The sequence below is a fragment of the Microcaecilia unicolor genome, chromosome 3 (genome assembly GCF_901765095.1).
Source record: "Microcaecilia unicolor chromosome 3, aMicUni1.1, whole genome shotgun sequence".
NCBI classification, from domain to species: Eukaryota; Metazoa; Chordata; class Amphibia; order Gymnophiona; family Siphonopidae; genus Microcaecilia; species Microcaecilia unicolor.
The window spans coordinates 351,845,356-351,858,114 of record NC_044033.1 but is presented as its reverse complement, the minus strand read 5'-3'; the positions used below and the strand labels follow the sequence as shown (position 1 = coordinate 351,858,114).

The 12,759-nt window shown below is 41.4% G+C and overlaps 1 protein-coding gene across 2 annotated transcripts in view; it reads right to left on the bottom strand.

Annotated features, from left to right (window-relative positions):
• HIVEP2 (HIVEP zinc finger 2) overlaps positions 1-12,759 on the bottom strand; it is a 401,117-nt gene that overhangs the window by 294,553 nt on the left and 93,805 nt on the right. Inside the window, exon 1 of one of the 2 annotated variants that reach the window (XM_030198500.1) lies at positions 8,506-8,563. The exons of the other annotated variant lie outside the window; for it this stretch is intronic. The gene's annotated coding sequence lies outside the window, so the exon portion shown is untranslated. Of the gene's footprint in view, positions 1-8,505; positions 8,564-12,759 lie in introns of those variants that run through there. 2 annotated transcript variants of the gene reach the window in all.

Below are 12,759 nucleotides of genomic sequence, written 5' to 3'. Positions count from 1 at the left end.
GTGGGAGCTGGGGAGCTGGCAGGGAGCACCCCCTCTGAGCTGACACCCGGGGTGGACCGCCCCTCCCGCCCCCCCCCCCCCCCCTTGCTACGCCACTGCATCAGGCACATATCAGTGCCTAACGCAGCTTAGTAAAAGGGCCCCTAGATTAATAAAAAGTATTCTCTGTGTGTTCATTTATTTACTTTTTTGAGTTTAAACTATATAAGATCTTTCTTTCTTTTTTTTTTCTTAACACTCATAATATTTTGATAACCTTCAGAAATTGGTTTAAAAATAATCTGATAAATGTTTATTGTATGAATCAGTAATTTTCTGGTTAAATTATTATCATGATTGAAGATATTTTTTTTAAACCTAGGCAATCAGTCAAATTCAAGTGCTGAAATACAATACATTATCAATTACTCAACAATTTCAATGTCTCCAAATATGGAAGTGTCCTCATGTCTCTGGAAGTCACAAAATCATAAAAACTAGGGTTATCGTATTTGTGGAGCCCAAAAAAATAAAAATGGTTGCTACCTTTGCTAAAGAAACATTTAGTCGCAGCAAATGTGTAAAGGGCTTTCAGTTAATGAACATATATCAAACAGTAACTAACTTACATTACAGTACACCAGTATACAATCATTTACTTTCTCAAAAACATCCGGATTTGAGTTTCACTGAGTCTGGGCCCAAGTGTACTTATCAGAACAGAAGATATCCCTCAACAACTTTGGCTAGCTTCTGCAATACATGTGAAATCTCTGCATAAGTACATAAGTGTTGCCACACTGGAACAGACCAAAGGTTCATCAAGCCCAGCATCCTGTTTCCAACGGTGGCCAATCCAGGTCACAAGTACCTGGCAAGATCCCCAAAACAGAACAATATATTTTATGCTGCTTATTCAAGAAATAAGCAGTGAATTTTCCTGTCCATTTTAATAATGGCTTATGTACTTTTCTTTTAGGAATATATCCAAACCTTTTTAAACCCCGCTAACTGCTTTTACCACATTCTCTGGCAATGAATTCCAGAGTTTAATTATACGTTGAGTGAAGAAATATTTTCTCTGATTTGTTTTAAATTTACTACTTTGTCGTTTCATTTCGTGCCCAATAGTCCTAGTATTTTTGGAAAGAGTAAACAAGAAATTCACATCTACCTGTTCCACTCCACTCATTATTTTATATATCTCTATCACCCATCTTTTCTCCAAGCTGAAGAGCCCTAGCCATTTCAGGCTTTCCCATAGGGAAGTCGTCCTTCTCTGTACCTTTTCTAATTCCACTACATCTTTTTTTAGATGCGGTGACCAGAATTGCACACAGTATTCAAGGTGTGGTCACACCATGGAGCGATACAAAGGCATTATAACATCCTCGTTTTTATTTTCCATTCCTTTCCTAATAATACCTAACATTCTATTTGCTTTCTTTGCCGCAGCAGCACACTGAGCAGAGGGTTTCAAAATATCATCAACCATGATTCCTAGATCCTTTTCCTGGTCAGTGGCTCCTAACATGGAACCCTGCATCACATAACTATAGATCAGGTTCCTCTTTCCCACATGCATCACTTTGCACTTGCTCACATTAAACATCATCTGCCATTTGGATGCCCAGTCTCCCATTCTCGTAAGGTCGTCTTGCAATTTTTCACAATCCTCTTACGATTTAATAACTTTGAATAACTTTGTGTCGTCAGCAAATTTAATTACCTTACTAGTTATTCCCATATCTAGATCATTTATAAATATGTTAAAAAGCAGCGGTCCCAACACAGACCCCTGCAGAACCCCACTATCTACCCTTCTCCATTGCACGAACAGAATTCCTTTTGCAGATTCAACCAGCAGGGAAATAAAGCAGCGATGTCTCTCTCTTTCTCACCCCCTTGTGTTCAGACTGACTAATAGGCTACAGATGGTTTCTGTCATTATGTGGGTAGGTGTGTTGGTCTTAGGCACATAAAAGAAAAACGGGATATTTTCCTAAAAATTAACAACCTGGAGGATATATCTGAAGAAGTCCAAAAGGAGGACATGCCCTCTTAAAAGAGGATGTAGAAATAAAGTACATAAATAAAGGAAAATCAAGTCCTGTTTCTTCTTTGGCACAAACACCTGTAAAAAGTAAACCCATTTATAATTTCACAAAGTCACTCTCACATGTATATATCAAAACACGTGCATTTGGAGAGTAATTTTATAACAAAATTTCTAGATTAACAGTGCAAGCAGGTACTACCTAGCCGCTATTTTATAATGATAGAGGCATCAGGTGTCTTTGTAATACTAGTGTAAGCAGCAGAAATTATGCCTACGTTGCAGGTGCAGCCAGTGTAAATGACTGTGACTAGATGATTCAAGTATTTAATAAATCTACATATGAAAATATGAAATCCACCTGTGCTCTGCCCCTATACCTGCCTACCAACAAAATACACACCACCACATCAGTGTGTGTTTTAGAATTTTATAACTTTAGAAAAAGGCCCCTATAATGCCTGTTAGAAACACACAAACATGACGGCAGATAAGAGCCAAATGGCCCATCCAGTCTGCCCTTCCTCAGTAACCACTATCTCCTCCTTTTCCTTAGGGATCCCATGAGCCTGTCCCATGCTTTCTTAAATTCCAACACAGTCCTCTCATCTCCACCGAAAGGCCATTCCACGCATCCACCACCCTTTCCGTGAAATAGTATTTTCTTAGATTCCTCCTGTTAGCAGACTCTTAATAGAGAGAGAAGGTTTGGGGACACATTTGATAACTGAACTGTTTGTGAACTGGCCTCCCTGGGTATCCCTGAGCACCACTGACCTGAGAGGCCTGCTAGTCATGCACACACTTTTATAAAATACACATGTACATTACACCTCTGCCTCACACAACTACACCCTCAAGGAAATCCTATGGGCAGATTGAGTATAAGCAGGCACGCCCTTTCTGTGTGTGTACTTTTTACAGGAAAACACGTAGAAACAAAACTTTATAAAAATCAACCCCCATATATCTTACTGCCAATCTCTTTCCTGTTTTACCATGAGCTAGATCAGATCCCCCGAATCTATTCCATGAGTCTTACATAGCTGAGTATTTTCCGATCTGAAGAAGGGTTACCTTCAAAAGCTAATCAAAAAATGTATCGTTAGTCCAATAAAAAAAGGTATCATCTTATTTTCTTTTCTCTGTTTTATTTCTATTTATTACATATCTGCAAATCACACTATGACTATTCCCTCGCATTCCTTAGATGTAATTGAAGGCAGAAAAATATTTGGCATCATAGTGTAATACACATGACTAAACACATAGCTGACAATGGCTCTGAAAATGCAGAGGTAATGCTCTTGCTAATTAGCTCCTGTTGTCCTCACCTACCACAGGCTCTGCTAATATGTGTACACAGTGAAGCAGTTTGATACGGGTTATCCAGAGAAAAAGAAAAATACATGAGAGACTCAGAGTAGGTTGCAGTGAACAAAGTATTCTGTTCATGTCTTTGTGCCACCTCAAAACTATAATAACAATGTTGTACTTATTAAAATTCATGGAATAATGCGCTTGTACAAACAGCTCTGTTACTTTCCACTGTCAGTGGCTCATGTCAGATTACATGGGCAGCCCCGTAATAAATAAAAGGCTAAGATCATCTGGAAGATGGAAAATGGTCCATTCCATTCCTTTCCCAAGAACAAAGGGTTTATTACATAATTATTGAGTGGGCAAGAGTGAAGCCTGGAGAGAGTATTTCAAATTATCACCCAGCCCCTTTTGCTAAATTCACCAATACAGTACATGTGTGAAAGACAACAAAGTTATTCACACTACCATGAAACTGAAGTCCTTGTCGCAGAATAGCAGGAAGCATTATGCTTTACTTGTGGAGTAGACCACTCAGTGCTATAAATTCCAAACTTACAAGTGTTCCATATCCTAACTTGTCTGTCACATCTTACCCAGCTCTCAGTTTTTTCAGCTATTACACATGACAACAGGAAGGAGGCCATGATGGCTGTGCCTTGCTGACCTGTGAACTAAAACAGAGAAGCATAGGAAAAGACGGCAGATAACACTATCTAGTCTGCCCAATTTACTTACATAAGAACATGCGAGTTTGCCCTACTGCAGTGATTCCCAAACCTGTCTTTGGAGAATCCCAGCCAGACAGGTGTTCAGGATATCTACAATGAATATTCATGAGATCGATTTGCATGAACTGCCATCTTGGTATGCAAATCTCTATCATGCATATTCATTGTGGATATCCTGAAAACCTGACTGGCTGGGATTCCCCCAGGATAGGTTTGGGAATCACTGCCCTACTGGGTCAGACCAAGGGTCTATCTAGTCTGGTATCCTGTTTCCAACAGTGGCCAACCCAGATCAAAAGTACCTGGCAAGATTCCAAAAAATAGGAATATTCAGGAACAAGCAGTCACTTTCCTCAGGTCTACCTTAACAACAGTTTATGGAATTTCTCCTCACCTTATTTAAACTTCCTGTTATAATTCCATACCACCTCAGCTAATTTCTGGCTTGCACTTTGCTTCTCTACATTTAATGATCTCTTGTGCTTATGCCTCGATTTCTTCAATCATATAACTATACTTTCCTTCCCCATCTGCACTATTATTTCCTCTAAGCTGCCTGCATTTAAGGGCCATACTAAAGCCCTTTTTTCTGGTTTGAACCAAACTGGGAGGATCCCCTAGGAGTTCCTCAGGGCCTGCCTGCACCACCTTTTTCACAATTCTGTCCAGGGGATCCCACAACCAGTCAGGTTTTCAGGATATCCAGAATGAATATGAAAGAGAGAAATTTGCAAACCATGGGAGTAGTGCACCAAGATCTCTCTTTTGTATATTCACTGGAATATAACAAACCTTTTGGAGCACACCAAAAATGCATAATAAATCCTGGCCAAATCTGGGATCCAACTTGTGATGCTTATGGTGAACTGCACTAAAGGACTCACGCACACCATTAGTATGAGTCACAATGAGATAATGGTGTGCGTGAGTCCTTTACTGCATGTCATTTGGAGGGGAAAATTCTGGAAAACATCAGACAGTTGAAACTAGTCTGTTGAAGTTTTTTAGTCATTGGTGTGACCCCTGACGCAGGTGCGGTAGCACCGAAACACGGCCCGTGTCGGGTCTTCCTCCAATCAAATTCTACTCTTAAAGGATTTTTTTTATATGAAAGAACTGTGTTCCCCGTGTTTTTAAAGGCCCTTTGTGCTGTTTTTTTGCTTGGATTCTTTTTGTACTTAGCTCCCTCTCTTTGTCACATTACATGTGCTAATTGGGAAATTAGCACATGGTCATTACAGAACAAAATGGAAATGTGGCCATTTTACAGCTGCACTAAAAGTGGCCACAGAGCCCGGGAAACCCACACGCTAACAACAGCAGCTTAGTAAAAGGGCCCCTGCATTTATTTTTTTTTTTGTGGGACTTTATGCGGTGGCACTACATGCAATGATTTTGGAGCCCATCTACTAAACCATGCTCAACACAGGAAAAAAGGCCTGCCGTAAAAAGTTGAGCAACAATTAAAAAAAATAAAAAAAAAGAGATAAGAGATAAGTGCTGATGTTTCACTACATATTATTTTTTGCACAAAGATGAGAGATGTTGAATAAAGATAACAGAGACATTGCTATACTATGCACCTTTCTGGATAAATGTTTACAATGAAATGCACACTAGAAAATTCATAAAGCGTGATCTTATGACGATTTGCACCACAACCATTGTTCAATAGAACAAGGAACGCTGAGTTCTGATGGTGTGAGCTGCATTAGTATCCGATGATCCCCAAACAAAAAGATTGAACACTCTATTAAGTTGATGAAGATGACATAAGTTGAATTGTATGCTACGCCTGCTTAGAATTTCTATGCAATATCTATGACGTGAAATCTATGGGTAAAGCAAAACACATCAAAGCATTTTCAAATTTAAAGAAGTCTTTATTAAATAAATAGAGACAATACAAAGCAGCAAATACAACTTCAAAAAACAGACAAGAAGAAACAGCTTAAAAGTATGATAAACCTCTAAATATCAGTAAATTGTACACTAAATTAGAACTTCTATTTTTATAACAATATTCTTAAAAGGAAACCACAAAACTGATTAACATACTAAAGGGAAGGGAGGAAAGAGAAAAAACAAAAAATAAATTAAAAAAAAAACCCACTACCTTAAAAATTATGCTTAAAAGGAACAATGTGAAAAAGTGATTAGGAAGAGGGTTGTAGGGTATGACAATCTGATGTTGCAGTGGGAGGGGAGGGGGGGATTCTTCGTATTATAAAACTGTTAAAAAATAAAAAAAATTTTGAAGTTACACGTGGTTAAAAAATAGAAACTATCGATGAGGAGTGATGGAGAGAGGAGAGTTATTAAATGTAATTGTACCATTAAGACCCAATGCTATACTCTTTCTGTAACGGAAGCATTAATGTATTGTTCAATTGTTCAATAAAGACTTCATGCAAATAATAAAAAAAATTAAAAAAAAGGAACAATGTGAAAAAAAAACTTCCCAAATCACCTCCCATTTAGAGAAAGTTTTACAACGAATAGGGTGGGAGGGGGTTGGTGACTACTGGGGGAGTAAGGGGAGGTCATCCCCGATTCCCTCTGGTGGTCATTTGGTCAGTTCGGGCACCTTTTTGAGGCTTGGTCGTGAAATAAAATGGACCAAGTAAAGTCGACCAAAAGCTTGTCAGGGACGCACTTCTTTTTTCCATTATTGGATGAGAACGCCCATCTCTTAAGCATGTCCCAGTCCTGCCTTCGCTACGCCTCCGACACGGCCCCATGAACTTTGGTCAACCCCACGACGGACTGCAGTTGAGGCCGCCCAAAACTGACTTTCAATTATGCTGATTTGGGCGACCCTGAGAGAAGGACGCCCATCTCCCGATTTGTGTCGGAAGATGGGCACCCTTCTCTTTCGAAAATGCCCCTGAAAGTGTCTTCAGTTCCTCAGGAAGCATATTCCAAAACCCCAGCACAGCTCCTGAAAAACAAGAGACCTGGATCCATGCCAAATGAAATTCCTTCGCAGAAGGCAAAGTCAAATTATGAGAGGAACTAGATCGCAAAGTACAATGAGGTTGATAAGGCAACAAAGGGGCCTTCAAATATGTAGGCTCCATACCCCGAAGCTCCCGAAAAAACCAACAGCATAATTTTTAAAATATACGAAATTCAATCGGCAACCAACATAAGACATAAAGCAACGGAGTAACACAATCCCATAATTTCCAAAAACTAATCAAACATACCGCCGTATTCTGAATACGTGGTGGCATATATTACTCCTGAAGGGCTGCATAATAAATTTCATACCCAGTGATCTGTACTTACTAAGAGGAGAATACTATAAATGGGGCCATTAAAAAATTGGTGCCAAAAAACCACACGGTTAGCATGATTCTATAAATTAAGCCTAACATTAGGCGTAGTTTATAGAATATGCTCATGCACCGTTCTCGTGAATAAAATTTAGGTGTACCCATTTAGGCCACCAAAACCAGGCCTAAGTTAGGCTCACAATACTGCGCATGGTCTTTTTGAAAACTCTCACAACCCGCCCATTCCATGCCTCCTTTTCAACTGTGCGCATTAGAATTTACATGCACCATGTTATAGAATACGCCTAGAAAGCTGTGCTTGTAAATTAGTGCCTCTAATTGGTTAAGTATCAATTATCGGCGCTGAATGGCTTGTTAATCAATTAAGTTGTGCACGCAATTTGGCCATGCGACCAAATTAGCGCACACAACTTAAGGCACCATATACAGAATTTAGGGGTGAGCGAACACCAGCTGCTAGAAGAATAAGCTCCCAGGGCCTGCTGAGCACAGCAAACAGGGAGATGGGAAAAGCACATGGAAGGTACGCAGCCATGCAGCAGCTCTGCAAGATGGTAACAGGCATTACAAAGAGAGAGAGTTCAAGGGCAGGGAAAAGACATGACTTAAGGACAAAAAACAAAAAGAGAGAACAGCAAGATAGAGGCAAAAGCAGACAGTCACCACAGGCAACAAAACACACAGGGGTCCTTTTACTAAGCTGCAGTAAAAGGTGGCCTTAGCACACCCTTATGCGGGTTTTTCCTGCGTGCTTAAGTCCATTTTTACTGCAGTATAAAATGGTCACGTTTCCATTTTTCCAGTTAATAGCCATGCGCTAATGTTGCCTTTAGTGTGTGACGGGGTTTTTTTTGAGGGGATACCTGGGGGTACTGAGTACCAGCATCTTTTCCATTGTCTATTAAAATTGACCCATGGCCCCCAAGTTTTAATGAAAGAGCTCAGGCCAGGGGCGTAGCCAGACCTTTCATTTTGGGTGGGCCCAAAGTTTGGATGGGTGGGCCTTCCAAAATCCCTCCTCCTTTGTCCTGCATCTTTCTCCCCGTCCTCTACCCCCAGATCCAGAATCCCCCCTCCCTGACGCCCAGCATCTACCCCCTCTCTGAAACTACCCCCATACCTCAGTACTTTCGACAGCAGCTATGTACATCCGCTGCCTGGTCAGCTCCACAGGCTTCCCTCTGCCACACCCTGCCAGGGAGGAAACAGGAAGTGATGTCAGTGAGGACAGGGTGTGTCAAAGGGAAGCTGCTGAGGAAGAACAGGGATGGGGTGTGTTGTGGAGCGGGAGACAAATGCCAGATCTGGGGGTGAAGGAGAGGGAGACAGGGGAGTGAGGCAGCTGCTGCTGAACTATTTTTAAGGCCACACAGGGCGGGCCTGAGGCAGGAATGGGTGGGCTTGTGCCCACCCATAGCTACGCCACTGGCTCAGGCTCTACACAATAATTCTGCCTTGTCTTAGATTCTCTGACTGGTTGCAGGGAGCCTGGCTATTGTGGGGTGGGTCCCTCAGTTTTCACCCCAACCCTGAAGGGTGGCCCGGCATTTGAATACCAGCACCTTTTTCGCTAGAAAAAATGCACTGGTGTGTGAGCACTTACCAACACTTGTTTATTTATTTACTTACTAGGATTTTTATTTACCACCTTTTTGAAAGAATTTACTCAAGGCGGTGTACAGTAAGAATAGATCAAACATGAGCAGTAGGCAATTACAGCAGTAAAAATATTCAAATAACAATACAAAGTATGGTATGGTATATTACTTACAATGTCAACACAATATGTAATAGAACATTTTAATTGACAGTGAAGGGTATAAGCAAAGATGGAACATATAGTTATCCTGTGCTAACCAGTTAGCGTGCAGTAATGTAAATGCACTAACTGATTAGCCCAGAAATGCCCACTTCCTGCCCGTTCCAGACACACAACCTCTGTGAAAAAAATGCTTAAAAACTTTTTGCATCCAGTTAACGCACACCTATTTGGCACTTACCACAGGATGCCTGAGCATGTCCCGCAGTACAACATTTTAAGCTGCAGTAAATGAACGCTAAAGCTTACCACAGCTTAGTAAAAGGACACTAAAGATATTGAAATACTAACAGAAGGGGATTTGGGTTTGGTGTTTAGGGAAAGGGAAATGGGACTTGATATACCGCCTTTCTGAGGTTTTTGCAACTACATTCAAAACGGTTTACATATATTCAGGTACTTATTTTGTACCAGGGGCAATGGAGGGTTAAGTGACTTGCCCAGAGTCACAAGGAGCTGCAGTGGGAATTGAACTCAGTTCCCCAAGATCAAAGTCCACTGCACTAACCACTAGGCTACTCCTCCACTAGCAACATTCCATGTAAGAAGCCTGCCCTTGCAGGACGTCAGACTCACAGAAACAGAAGCCTGCGCGGCCGCATTGCTGATCTGCAAGGGCAGGCTTCTACATGGAATGTTGCTGGTGGAATAGCAACATTCCGTATAGAATCTCAAACAGTAGCAACAGAATCTCCAATAGTAGCAACATTCCATGTAGAATTTCAAATAGAGAAAGGGAAATGGGACTTGATATACTGCCTTTCTGAGGTTTTTGCAACTACATTCAAAGCGGTTTACATATATTCAGGTACTTATTTTGTACCAGGGGCAATGGAGGGTTAAGTGACTTGCCCAGAGTCACAAGGAGCTGCAGTGGGAATTGAACTCAGTTCCCCAGGATCGAAGTCCACTGCACTAACCACTAGGCTACTCCTTCACTTATGATGTATAGAATGTGATCCCTGCACACTGCATGTACACTGTACAGCTTTCTACTACACATACATGAATTAAAAGAGAAGAAAAAGGATTTACAATACAAAAACACAAATCTGTTGAGACAAAAAGAACTGGCAGGGGACCTGCTGTTTGTATGCTAACAGCCTGGTTTTACTTCTTTCTGCTATTACTTGTAATTTTCCTGTTTCTCTCTTCTGAAACTCCCCGCCGATTTTGTCTGTCAAGTTGCTCCATTTGTTTACGTCTCCATTTATTGTGATTGTCTGTAAATTTTCATTTGTAATTTTAACCATTACTTTACATTAATTGTTCACTTCATGTTAAGATTTTGGTTTTATGTTTGTAGCCCACTTACATCATTGATGCGCCATATATCAAATAAGCTTACACTTGAAACCTGAAGAGGAGGAGACAGTTAAGGATTAAGTCCCAGAATGGGGCGTACGCATGACTGCTTAGTAACATCATCATACACTTATAAAAGGAAGATACTTTACTTGCTGATTCCATATAACTGCTAAAACCTTGAGATGCCTGATTTTAAAAGATGAGGGTCTTCAGAGCTGTCATTATTAAATACACGGGACTGGGCCATACAAGTGTATTAACATGCGGGTCAATATTCAAAGTCTTGACATCCAGTGGTGCCGGGCTCAAATCCCACTGCTGCTCCTTGCGATCTTGGGCAAGTCACTTAACCCTCTACTGCCTCAGGTACAAACTCGGGGCCCTGTTTACTAAAGCGCATTAGTGTTTTTAACGCGCCTACAATTAGCACGCTTGCTAACTGTGTAGGCGCCTATAGGGATGTTGTAGGTGCGTACAAGGTTAACATGCGTTAAAAACGCTACCATGTCTATAACACAGTTTAGTAAACAGGGCCCTAGATTGTTAGCCCTCCTGGGACATACCCAGTGTACCTGAATGTAACTCACCTTGAGCTACTACTGAAAATGATGTAAGCAAAATCCAAATAAATAAATAAATAAAGTGATTTAACCGTCCAGAAACAGCTCCTGGGCAGTTAAATCACCTATTCGTGGCTCACCACTCATTTTCAGTAGCATTTAACCAGTTAGTACTCCTGGAAATAACCAGCTATTTTGGGGGCGTTCCGGGAGGGGGGGAGGGGCAGAGTCGGCACTTTGCCAGTTAAGTGCCGATATTCAGAACTTAACCTGCTAGGTTAACTGCATAAATAAGACCACAAAAAAGTCAGTCACATCTTTATGCAGTGCCTCATAGCCAGTTAAATGCTGAACGCCAGCTCTGCAAGTCCGGATATTCAACACTGAAGCGTAGACAGGGCCCGACACTGAATATCTGGGAATAACACCAGCAGTGAGTGCCGACTGAGTATTGACCCCATGGTTTTCTTTTGTTACATAGTAGATGATGGCAAGGAAAGACCTGCACGGTCCATCCAGTCTGCCCAACAAGATAACTCATATGTGCTACTTTTTGTGTATACCTGACCTTGATTAGTATCTGCCATTTTCGGGGCACAGACCGTAGAAGTCTGCCCAGCACTAGCCTTAGCCCCGCCTCCCAACCACCAGCCCCCCCCCCCCCCCCCCCCGGCTCTGCTACCCAATCTCCACTAAGCTTCTCAGGATCCATTCCTTCTGAACAGAATTCCTTTATGTTTATCCCACGCATTATTGAATTCCATTACCGTTTTAATCTCCACCATCTCAGTAATGTTCATGACATGTGCTATATGATGGCTAAATACAAATTTTTAAAGGGTATAGTACAAGAAAAATCTTACAATTAAAACATTGGAATAATCTTGAGGAAAGCACATTAGGTGCTGTGTCTGTAGCTTCAGCACAGCAAAATTAAGAGTGACACACTGATGGCTCTCCAAAGCCAGACTGACAATGTTCAGAAACACAGCAGTAAGGCATGGCTCCTAGAAGGCTGAGACATAACAGGAAGTGGTGTAGCCCAAGCCAAGTCTGCTTCAAATGGAATTGCCTCTGTGATAAATCTGCAACCAGGGGCTGGCGTGATGAGTTCATTTCCTGGGTAGGCAGTGTTCACAGCCCCTGGGCAGAGGGAATCCTGGCATCATGATTCCAATGTTCTGGAACAAGTCCTGGCGTGTGCCCCCCCCAGGCCAAGGGCTTGTGAGGGGATATGATATAAAACAGACAGTGAAACAAACAGCCCCTGTGTAAATGAACGCTCTAGGGGCCACAGCCAAAGACAGGCTGGTTCTGATTTGAAAGAACGAACAGGGAAAACAGGAGGAAACTGCAAGAGCAAAAAATATACAATGGACACAATAAGTAACAGGGAGGGGCAGAACAGAGGTTTTATATTCACAAGTTATTTGATTAGGAGCTCCACCACCCAACAGCCCCACAGCCACAGATGAGTTATGTAAGGCTGACCTTAATGCATCCACATCCTTTTTATTACGTTTACAAAATGTGTAAAATGAGGGGGTTTTTTCCCACTTTGTGCTGCTCTTTGAAATCTTCAGTATAAATCTATTTACTGTAATTTTCACACATGTCCTACAAAGACAATTGATAAGGTGCTGTTCAATCTTTTTGTGGCTATGACCCCATGATAGTGGCCAAATGA